The 7,806-nt window shown below is 42.0% G+C and overlaps 1 long non-coding RNA gene across 1 annotated transcript in view; it reads left to right on the top strand.

Annotated features, from left to right (window-relative positions):
- Nucleotides 1-269: 269 nt before the first annotated feature.
- The window catches only part of LOC102386515, a 20,958-nt gene continuing 13,421 nt past the window's right edge, over nt 270-7,806 (top strand). Inside the window, exons 1-2 of the long non-coding RNA XR_324077.2 lie at nt 270-323; nt 3,145-3,285. This is a non-coding gene — a long non-coding RNA (uncharacterized LOC102386515). The remainder of the gene's footprint in view (nt 324-3,144; nt 3,286-7,806) is intronic.

Consider the following 7,806-nt stretch of genomic DNA (forward strand, 5'->3'; position numbering starts at 1 on the left):
CACCTGCCTGACACCCCACCTAATGCCAACCAAAGATGTTGTTTCCTAGTCTTCTAGATCTGTTTTGGTATAGGTTCTTATATCTTGTTCAGTTGGATTGTATTAGTAGGATTCAGACGTTGTCTTGTCTGAGTTTCCTTAAGCCATATTAGGTCTTGACTATATTCCTTCACAACCCTGGGTTACCTTGCTCCCTGGTGTAGATCTCTCTCTCTCCGATCTATACTTGCCACAGTTCAGATGTCTGTTTCTCCTTTTCTCCTTAGGTCCTTGCTTGGTCCACTCTTGTCTGGAGATGTCTGGAGTCCACAGCACCATTTCAGGTAAGTCTGTCAGCTTTCCTGAGCTCAACTTATTTTCAGAGGCCCCTCCCTTGGGTAGCCACCACTTCTCTTCAGTGGGGCTCTGCTCTGCTCCAGGCCTCTCTGAGCCCCCTGGGGAATCCAGTTCTGGTCCCTCCTGTTTGTCCACCACCAGGCTTTTTATCCTGGCTCCAAGGGGCCAGGTGGTGAATTGGCACTGGCACACCACCATAAAACACACCCATGCCAATGTGGGAGCTGATCCCAGCTCCTCCCAGACTCGCTGTTCTTTTTTTTTTCCTTTTCTTCTGCTGCGGCATTTTTCCCTGCTGCAGCTCCACTTCTGGTGTGTTCCCAGCTCAGTATGGTGCCCTACCATCTCTGCTCATTCCCCGCTCCAGGTAAATTTATCTTTGTGGCCTTGTGCCTGCCTCACATCCATTTCTACACAGAAGTAAAGTCCCACAAGCAGCTGGAGAAACAATTTTTCTACTTTGAAAGAACTGCAATGATTGGCATGGCAGTAATTTTATCACATTCAGTCCCAATTAAATTCTTATATCTCAATTAATGCCGTTATTTTGCAGTATAAGACAGTGTTTGTCCCCTTGGACATGATGCTTTAACTCCTGGTGAGCCAAACTAAAGTACGTCCAAGGAGTTTTACTTTAATGCACAAGAAAGACTTTTAAAGCATCTGGAAAGCCTGCTCATGCAAACAGACATGCAGTTGCAGCACATGAAAGGGCAAAAACCATGGTGTGTACATACGCCCATTATGCTCAATGAGGCCTGGAGCTAGCAAACCCTGTTCAGGGATACAACTCTTTAAAAACAAGTAGCTTTTAGAAGCCTGCTAGAATTTCAGCATAGTTCCAGGAAGGAACCTATAGAGACAGTGCATGAAAAATAGTGTAGTTTGAGCCCAGGGTTAAGGCCAGTGACTCAGGAGAACTTGGGGTTGTTGCAGAGCTGCCCGGCACAGAAGCAGGTGGTAAGTAGGATGGCAACATTAGAACACAGACAAACTAGAAGTTCTGAGGGGAAAAAAGGATTTGGGTATAGAAGGGCTGGAGGAACTGTGTTGATTTTGTGGGGACTTAATGGAAGGCTGGGAAGAACCCTATGATAAAGCTCCTGACTGTGAGTTAATTAGAGAACCAAAAGGGGTACTAAGGTTGGGTGATTGCTGTGACACACTGCAGGAAAAGAAATAAGATACTTCATAAGAACATAGAAGTGGAAAGAACCATTCAGGTAATTGAATCTAGGCTCCTGCAGTCACAAGCAACAAATACCCAACATTTGTCCTCAAGGACATTTACTCCAGGTTCAGCCAGGTGCATTCTCCAGAAAAACTGGGCTCTTTTGCACAAACCAAAAACTGTGGTATGCTCTAGGAAGAGACCCGGCTAGATTAAGTCACCACAAATGCTGTTTACAGTGATCTAGATTGCAGCCTATGATATGCAGCATTTACAAAGCTAACAAATGTTTCCACCTTGCTCTGTTGGGAGAATTCTACTTTCACCTGTACCAGCATCATGGATATGACAACCAAAACCACCTAGTTCTTCATTCACATACTGAAAATATAATAATGATGTTAAGATCATTACATGAAAATGCACCTTGATGTATCCTTCCCCCTGAATGGTGTCCATGATCTTTAATTACCTAAGTGTGTTTACTCTGGTTCATGGATGTGTGTTATATGGAAACCTTGTTAGGAAAAAGGTAGGATCTGGAAGAGGCAGAGAACCAGTGGAAAATATTTAATACAGTTACAGCAACTGAATGGACAAAACATGTTTTTGTGGTTCTAAAATCTTTCCTACTTCTATTGCCAAGTATAGCAAATTAGCTGTTTCTGTTCACTGGGCCACTTCTTCACACTATGCGAAAGGAAACATAGCTTCAGTCTTCCTTTACTGGAAAAACATTTTTGGGGAGGGAGAAGACATTCATTATACCCATCACAAAAGCACTTCATGCTATTCAAATTAGCTATGACTTTTATTATCTACACAATGTCTAGAGATGCATGTACATTAGCTTTAAGAACAGGCTCAGTTGAAATTAAGAACCCCTCTGGTCCCACACAAGGATTTATTGTGTTCTGCATCACTATCAAGTTATATTGGTGGGTTGAGAAGGTGTGGGCTTTAATGCATACTTCTCTATTTTCTCTGTTCAGGAAATCTGACACTTTTGAAGAATTGTGTTTGGAAAAGGTCAGTTTGTATCACAAAGGTGTCAGAAGCTGAGAGAGATGAGGGGTCATGTCATTTGATTTTTCATATTCTAATCTTCACTTGTTCATTTTAGTTGTGTCTTCAAAATCATACTAGAATAGGGGTGGGCAGTTATTTTGGCTAAAGGGCCATTTAACGAGTTTTGGTGAGTTGTTGATGGCTGCATACACAAAATTAATGGCAAATATATTTTAACAAATTATAGATAAAAACAAATCATATGCTTAAAATCAACATGTACTATCAAATATTTTAATTTTATTTCAAAGAATAATTTTTGTCCTGATTCATTTGGGGGTGGGGTGGGGATTGAGTAGTGTATATTTAGGCGATTGGATAACAGCTCGAAATAAAGTCTTGCTCTTATACATTGAAAATTAGCTTACAGAAAAACAAAGAAAATCCCTTAGTGGGAAGAGTGAAGCCTCTGATGTGCATTAAACAGAGAATCGAAGTCAGGCATCATCTCTGTTGTTGCAATGCAGCACTGCTGCAAGGTGGTCATTGCTCATAGAAGACCTTCATTTTGATTTATTGAATTTCATCACAGAAAATGTCTGCTCTCATATATATGTTGATTCAAACAGCACAAGCATCTTCCAGGCATGAGTCTTGATCTTTGGAAAGTTCTGTTAATTGAGAGAGGCATAAAACCTAGGAAGCAGCACCGATTTGAATAAGCTCAAGTTGGAGGTCACATGGAACATTGTCAACATCAAATATGAAAGGTGAGGAGACCAAAGACAGGTTATTTTCTATCCTTTGAAAATCCTTGAATCAGTGAAAATATTCATCATGCAAGTTGTGTAGTGTATTTTTTCAGGGTTTGATTGCAGTCATCTGCCGCAATGTAGGAGAATGTGTGAGCTCTCTATTTCCTATCTGACAGAAGAAAAGGAGTAACTTTGTCATAAATGATGTGACACTGAAATGCAATTCATGATCAAGAAGCCCCTTCCTTTGTAGTCCTGAATTCAGTTTGTTTATGTGGCCCACGATATCAACAGCAAATGCAAAATCAGAGAGCCAGTCCACATAGTTCAGCTGTGGGAAATCTGAATCTTTTTCTTTCATGTTAAAAAACAAACCAATCTTGGCTCTCTGTTTCCACACTCTCCAAAATGTTACCCAAACTTAGCTCTCTTATGTTGGTATGATCTGAACATCCGTGGGTTCAGATTCTGATTCCTCAGTTACAAATTACCTGTGGCTTATTCCTCTCGCTCGAATGTAGTTGACCACTTTCATAACTGTATCCATGACAGTCCTGAGTTTTAGAACACTTTTACAGAGGACCTCTTGAAGAAAAAAGCAATGTAGAAAAATTATGTTCTGTTCAAGATTTGTTTCTTTGACTTGGTCTTGAATTCATTTCAGCAGTCCAGCATGTTTGCCTGTCAGATTTGGGCTTCCATCAGTGGTCAAATTCACTAGTTTTTTCCACTCCACTTTTAATTTTGACATGCATTGATTTACTGCCTCCAGTAAATCTTTTCCCATTGTCGTATATTTCATTGACTGCACTGATGGCAATTCTTCTTTGAGCTGAAAATTTTGGGTGATATCTTGAATGAAAATCAGTAATTGGGCTGTGTCTTTGACATCACAACCCTTGAGTATCATTGCAAAATATGAGAAATGAGAAACAGAATATAATGATATATCCCAAGAAAGAGACTGTCCCCTTGTAGCTGTATAGATTTGAGATTTAGATAAAATGCGAATAAGATGTACCTGGAATCTGAAACGTGTAAGGTCTATCCATAAGCCTCCATAAGGGTTTATATTTTCATGAGTCAGAAGACAGCAATTTCATGAGAAGAAATTCCTGACTGAAGTGTTTAATTTCCTTCATAAGACAGTCTTTCATCATATTCCTTGAAGATCTGTCCCCTCAAGGTGTAAATAGAAATGTTTACACCCCAAAAGGACTAAGGTGCCCAGGGGGAATGCAGATTATGTCTGTGTGGCATAATGAAGTGCCATTTAGACATATCCAAACTAGCTCTGAACAAGTTAGTGTGGGTACCAGAAGTATTGTTGTGTTTGTATGATACTCTCCCTGGGATAAATAGCTCTGCTGAGTCAAATGAGTTAGCATCTTGGCATGTCAGTACATTGTGCTAGGTTGTCCCAAAAGCTTAAGAAAAACTGACTATTTCAAATTTTATGATGTTTAATGCTATTTTTTGTTTTCCAGATGACTCAACTGAGCACATATGTAGTTCATAAAATCACTTTCCTCATGCAGTTGTTTTTGTATCTATGGAGCATTTCAAAAGCTTGAATAGTTCTGTCTCTTAGTTAGGGTTATTCTCATGTTCAGGGCCATAATGTTTTGGCTTTTGCCACTTTCACTCATCTCATTGCTCTAAAGGAATGAAGGAACAGCTGGGGAGACCACAAAAATTGTACACAATGTCTGCCCTGGCCACATTATTGTGTTTGCTCAAAAGATCAGACGGTGAAATAAAGGGAGCATATGCACAAACAGAGAGCCCATAAAAATCCTTTCTCATTCTTAAGGCAAACACCCAACTTACTCTGTTTTCATAAGTGACTATTTAACAATGAGCTTAGTCAAGGTGCACATCATTTGCTCACAGACCACTGTGAGTAGCTGAAAAATGGGTCTGCTTCTCTGAGTGGAGAAAGACATGCTCAAACTGAGTCAGTTTATCCCATAGATGACATTTTATACCAGGCTTTGCCTGATCATGTAATAATACGACAAGTGGTGAGAGATTTTGGATTTCAGCAAAGCCTTGTTTACTGCTGCACCCTGTAGCTTGAAAGCGTTCAGAGTTCTGTTGTGATTTTGGCACTTAGCTATTGCATATCCTACATATGCATAAAATCCAATGGCTGTAACAAAAAACAAACAAACAGAAAAACCCCCTCCAAATCACGGCAGAAGTACCATCAACACTGCCTGCGGAAGATCCTCTGAATCCAGTGGGTAGACAGTCATGCCAACGTTGGCATCCTCTCGCAAGCAAATGCCATGAGCATTGAGGCAATGATCATCCATCATCAACTTCGCTGGGCCATCCATGCCATCTGGATGTCTGACTCGAGACATCCATAGCAAGTTTTATTTTCTCAGCTCAGTCAAGGTATATGCTCAAGTGGAGGGCAGAGAAAGTGCTTCAAGGATGTCTTTAAGGCCAGCTTGAAAACATGCAACATTGACAACTTATGGGAGACTTGCCCAGGACTGCCCCAAAGAGTCTATTGCAAGGATCTGAGTACTTTGAAACCTTACAATGACAACAGGAGACAGAAAAGTGGAAGTGGCAGAAACAACACTTGCAAACCGAACCAAGAAACCAGAGCGGCCCACCCCGCATGGAAACATGTGGCCGAGCTGTAATAGAACCTGTTAATCCTGGATTGCCTCATCAGCCATCTTTGGGCATAGATAAAAGCAATCATGGAAGATAATCATCCTCAACTGTGAGGGATTGCTGTTGCTGATGATGGTATAAAAAAAATAGTGATAGAAAAACAACTATGTATGTTTGTTACCAAATACCAGTTTTCAGATACCATTGTGATGGGTGCGGTATAAATAACTAGATGGAACTTTTAGCCATGAACTGCTGAACACTTTTACCCATGAAACTCTCTGTGGCCCAGTGATCACCCATCCCATCCCTCTGTTTTACATCAGTGTGCCAACTCATTTGGCCCTGCGAGCTGGATGAGTCATGCAGGGCCAATCCATAGGCCATATCTGGCCCACAGGACTGGAATTTAGGAGAGACTGCATTAATGCTGGAGCTTCCAGAGCTGCAACAGCCACCACTTCTCCCAGCACCAAATTTCTGGCTCTGCTGGGCAGATGATATAGCTCCACACTCGAGATCTGGCTCATGGGGCTGGAAATTTGGTGGCTGAATGAAAGGCATCAGCATGAATTGCCATGACTCTAGGAGCCATGGCAAATAAAGCCACCTCTTGTTACACCACCAAATTTCTAGGCATGGGTGGAGCCCCTTTGGTTAGATGACATGGTTCTGCAGCCTGGAGCTAGCCTAGAGACCAGATCTTGGGTCAGCCTCTTTTTTGTTATGCAGATCTCTTGGACCTAATTCTTTTCCACATTTACCATGATTTTAAACTGGTTTGAGGGAAGAGTGAAGGGAGGAGTGTGAAGATTTATAAGCTCAAGGATTAGTCCTATTTGAGAAGCATGAGACTGCCATGATATCACCAAAAAAGGCTTGTGAGCCATGTGGTCAGTGACCTCTTCATTAGCATATGAATTTTTTGTTTGCTGTTTGGGAGCACCATCAAGAAAACTAGAAGTTATAGTGTATTGTAAAATAATGTGCATATGTGACCTTGGTACAGTTTTTATTGTTGTACAGACCTCTCTGTATGAAGGGGAGAGAGAGAGGACTGTGGAATGATGAAGCTTATTTTTTAAGGTTTGGTATGATGTAGGCACACAAAATTAGAAATGGCATTTCCCCACCCAGCACACACATGCACATGTGTGCCATACCTTTAGGGCAAATCGGCAAAGGCTGCCAGTTGCTTCAACACTATCTGGATTATGTGAGCAGCAGACTGGGAGGAGCTATGGAAAATCCTGCTCCAAAAGCACTTCCATTTACCTTTAATCCCCACAGGTGGGGGCATTCTTGGGGATAGCACTGCCAGGCCTTGGGTCTGTGCAGAAATAGTTAGGGATCTTCTGTAAGGGCTGGATGTTTTTAAATTTGCGGGCCCTGATGCCCGCCACCCATGGGTGTTGAGAGAGCTGGCAGGGGTCATTGCTGTGCCCTTGGCCCGGCTGTATGAGTGATCCCGGTCCAAGGGCCAGGTGCCCGGAGTTTGGAAACTAGCTAATGTGGTCCCCATTTATAAGAAAGGGAGAAAGGAGGACCCAGGAAACTATAGGCCCATAAGCCTCACATCGGTCTTGGAGAAAATCCTTGAAAAAATTATTAAGGATCGCATCTGTGAGGGGCCAGCAAGGGAGATCATGCCCAGGGGAAATCAACATGGGTTCATCAAAGGCAGGTCCTGCCAGACCAACCTGATGGCCTTTTATGACCAGGTAACTAAATCCCTGGATGATGGTGTTACCGAGGACATAGTTTTTCTGGACTTTAAGAAAGCCTTTGACACTGTCTCTCACCCCAATCTCATTAATAAATTGAGCAACTGTGGCATCGATGCCTACACAGTTGGATGGGTCAAAAATTGGCTGATGGGGCACACCCAGAGAGTGGTGGTGG

The sequence above is a fragment of the Alligator sinensis genome, unplaced genomic scaffold (genome assembly GCF_000455745.1).
Source record: "Alligator sinensis unplaced genomic scaffold, ASM45574v1 scaffold861_1, whole genome shotgun sequence".
Taxonomy (NCBI): Eukaryota; Metazoa; Chordata; order Crocodylia; family Alligatoridae; genus Alligator; species Alligator sinensis.